The sequence below is a fragment of the Alosa pseudoharengus genome, unplaced genomic scaffold, assembly GCF_046254945.1.
Source record: "Alosa pseudoharengus isolate Yale_2024_CS ecotype anadromous, Long Island Sound unplaced genomic scaffold, YU_APseudo_1.1 YU_APseudo_1.1_scf_2, whole genome shotgun sequence".
In the NCBI taxonomy this organism is placed as follows: domain Eukaryota; kingdom Metazoa; phylum Chordata; class Actinopteri; order Clupeiformes; family Clupeidae; genus Alosa; species Alosa pseudoharengus.
In genome coordinates this window covers 41,534,498-41,538,155 of record NW_027468663.1, presented here as the reverse complement: position 1 = coordinate 41,538,155, position 3,658 = coordinate 41,534,498, and the positions used below count along the sequence as shown (strand labels likewise).

Genomic DNA, 3,658 nt, shown 5'->3' with positions numbered 1-3,658 from the left:
ACAGTCGTAGTGTTATCCAATTGCGTCGAAGTCCGGAATCAGTCAGTAAACATTGGTCGTGTAGTCTTATCCAATTGCGTGCAGTGAGATTTTCAAATGCACACTTGGTGCCGCCCCTCAAGTTGGTCCATTACATTATTCGTGGCCAGATCCCTAATCTTTCTAGATTACCAGGGTCTGGAATCTCCAGGCTAATTTCTTGGCACATTACACGGAATTCATTAGTTTAGAATCTAGTTTTTTATCTAAGATGCAAAACGTTAACTGTTTAAATTGACATTTTACACAACAGGCCTTTTTTTCAGTTCAGTCATTACGCGCAACGCATTTCAGGTCATGTGAGATTTGTCCACAAAAGCAATGTCGGAAATGTCATGAATGTCTGTGCTCCACTGAACCAGGAAGATAAAAGGTCTGCTATAGTAGTATGAAATCAATTCTGTGACCCAGTAGAAAGGAACATTTTGTGTCATCAGTGGACATTGTAACCATGAGTCGTGAGTCATGTCTTGCCCAGTCTGCTGACACTGAGATGCAGTGACAGAAGACACCATGTGATGGCCTTCTCTGCATTAATGTGCACAGCTCGAGCGTTAAAGAGCTGGACATTCCTTAGCCAGAACACAGTCTGTCCCTTTAACACACAAGCAAAAAGTCAATCTGCCAGACGACATGTCTATATTAGGGAATGAATGGCCTCAAACACATGGAGAGGCACGTTCACACACACACACACACACACACACACACACACACACACACACACACACACACCTACACACACACACACATGCTTACACACACATACAAACACTCAAACACTCATACATAAACACACAGTAGAATGTTCTGTTTTGTTTTAAAGCTCCACCTAAAAATACAGTCACTGTTTTCAGATGCCCTAAATACCCCTTCACCCAGATGTGCCATTTAAGAAGAGAGAGAGAGAGAGAGAGAGAGAGAGAGAATAAAAACAGTGGGCAGCCAAGTTTTATGTTTTCACAGGAGTGGCATATTCAACAGGAATGTCTGTAAACATATCAAACTCTTCAAAACTTTTTTTTGCTAGTTTTAAATGGAGGACAGCATATTTATTTATTTCTAGTGCCATTAATATGTGCGTGTTTGTGCAACTGGGCAGTCAGTGTTGCAAAAAGGTTGACTGTTGGAAAAGTGAGAGAAGAAAAAAAAAGAGAACCTCTCCGAAATCAGTGCCAAAACATTACTGCAATCTGGCCTGGCCCCTGGCCTGAGATTTTACAAAGTGGCCTGTCTGTTTCTAATCAGAAGCAAATGTGCCGTTCCTTTCCCTCCAAAGACACAGATACAGTACGAGAAGAGAGGGAGAGTCAAGAGACGCAAAGGACTCTGAAGAGGAAGTAGAACGTATAAAACTCTGAAAAAAGAAAACATGGGGGAGGAGAGGGAAGTGGAGGAGGAGAGGACGAAAGAGAAGAGAGGGCCGAGCGAGTGACTGGGAAAGTGTGTGTGTGTGAGAAAAAGAGAGAGAGAGAGAGAGAGAGAGTGTGTGAGAGAGAGAGAGGGGGAAAGAGTGAGGGAGGGATAAACAGCCGGGTGAGTGGGTTTGAGCCATCCAGTCACTGGGATGTGGAGGGGCCGCAAGCCTCTGGGATGTGAGTCACAGCGATACACACACACACACACACACACACACACACACACACACACACACAGCTGAGAGAAGAAGAGAAAGAGGAAGAAGGAGGGAGGGGAAAAGAGGAGTGAGAGCGTGAGGCCCATCCATCCATCCACTCCTCCTCTGGCCCAGCGTTCACTCCTCTCGCCACACACTGGCAGCACAGAGCTCCGCGCTAGCTAGCGAGGAACGTGAGCGAGCGCAGAAGAAGAAAAACAGCCCCCTTCTTAATGTGATCAAGATGGAAGCGGCTGCTGGAGTTTTACGGCGGCCGCCGGCTCGCAGGACCCCCGTGGCCCTCCTCTCTGCGTTTACGCCGCACGACTAGCCACGCCGCCAGCGACAGAGCCAGAGAGGTGTCCCCCCGTCTATCACGGGACAAAAAAGACAGAGTGGGTCTAAACGAAAGACACAGAGAGAGAGAGAGAGAGAGAGAGAGAGAGAGAGAGAGAGAGAGAGAGAGAGGAGTTCTACAGCAGATGTCAGTGGCAGCACCGGTTGGGGCTCTTCAGCAGAGGGAGGAAGGAGGTGTGTCTGATGGATGTCTCTATGCCTACCAGGACGTGAGAAGACAGATTGCTACAAGGCTCCATTACAGAGAGAGAGAGAGAGAGAGAGAGAGAGAGAGAGAGACCTGGGCTCTCCATCTCCGCGTCCAGCCTCTCCTGGCCCGCCGCTGGCTGCACGTCTCCGCGTCTCCACTGACAGCCTGAGGGAGCGGGGGAGCAGAGGGGGCTGCAGTCCAGCTGGTTCCGTTTCTGGACGCCCTGAACTGGATTTTCTATGAACTCATCATTTCCTCATTGGATAAACTGACCATCCCATGAGCTTGTGGAATATACTTTTGTTGTGGATCTGTTGGCAGAGAGGTACTGAGCTCTAAGTGTGTGTGTGAGCGCGTTGCGCGCGCGTGTGTGTGTGTTATACGTGTGTGTGTGTGTGTGTTTGTGTGTAGGGGTGTGTGTGTATGCGGGTTTGCTGAGGGCAGAGAAGGTCATCCGTTGCCAGGGGCGCGTCACCGCGGCACAGTCACTGACCCTCACGTGGTCACCCGGCGCTGGCCGTCCCAGGCTGCTGGTGACGGTGGGTAACAGGCGGTGACAGGGCCAGCGCTCTGAACAATCTCGCCTCTCAGTCTGACCCCCCGAGAGGAAGAGGAAGAGGAAGAGGAAGAAGATACAAGGTACTGTCCTTGACACTGCTCTGATAGCACTTATTTAGGGGACACGCAGGCTAGATGATAGATGCACACACAGCACACCCACATCCCATCCACACGCAGGCACACAGCAGCACACTCACACTGACCTACACAATGCCCCCATACTCTACACCATCCATGGAGCACTTTCAACACAGCCCTCTCCAACCTTTCTCTCTCTCTCTCTCTTTCCTTGCCTCGCTTTCGCTCTCTTACTCTCTCAAGCCCTTCTCTCTTTTCTCAAGCCCTTCTTTCTATCTTTTCTCTATCTTTCTCTATCTCTCTCTCTCTCTCTCTCTGTGTCCTCCACTCACGTGTCTGGCTCAGGCAGCAGTAGGTAAGTGTTAGCAGAGGGGGCCGGGGGGAAGGCCTCCATTAAGGGGCGAAATCTAATGTTCCAGCTGATGCAGCCAGGAGAGGGCGGATAGGGCAGGGTGAGGAGCCGCACAACAGATGGACAGGACAGTCGGGGGGATGAAACCGTGTGTGTGTGTGTGTGTGTGTGTGTGAGAGAGAGAGAGAAAGAGAGAGGGAGGCACTTAGCACAAATGTGAAAGAGGAATGTCTTCAATGCACCATAATCTGTGTGTGAGTCTGCGTGTGCCCATGTATAATGTTAATGAGTGTGTGTGTGTGTGATGTGTGTGTGTGTGTGTGTGTGTGTGTGTGTGTGTGTGTGTGAGAGAGAGAAAGAGAGAGGGAGGCACTCAGCACAAATGTGAAAGAGGAATGTCTTCAATGCACCATAATCTGTGTGTGAGTCTGCGTGTGCCCATGTATAATGTTTATGAGTGTGTGTG

At 49.6% G+C, this 3,658-nt stretch overlaps 1 protein-coding gene across 1 annotated transcript in view; it reads left to right on the top strand.

Moving 5' to 3' along the window:
- Nucleotides 1-2,581: 2,581 nt before the first annotated feature.
- The window catches only part of LOC143133511 (uncharacterized), a 36,021-nt gene continuing 34,944 nt past the window's right edge, over nucleotides 2,582-3,658 (top strand). The window contains exon 1 of the mRNA XM_076293275.1: nucleotides 2,582-2,840. The gene's annotated coding sequence lies outside the window, so the exon portion shown is untranslated. The remainder of the gene's footprint in view (nucleotides 2,841-3,658) is intronic.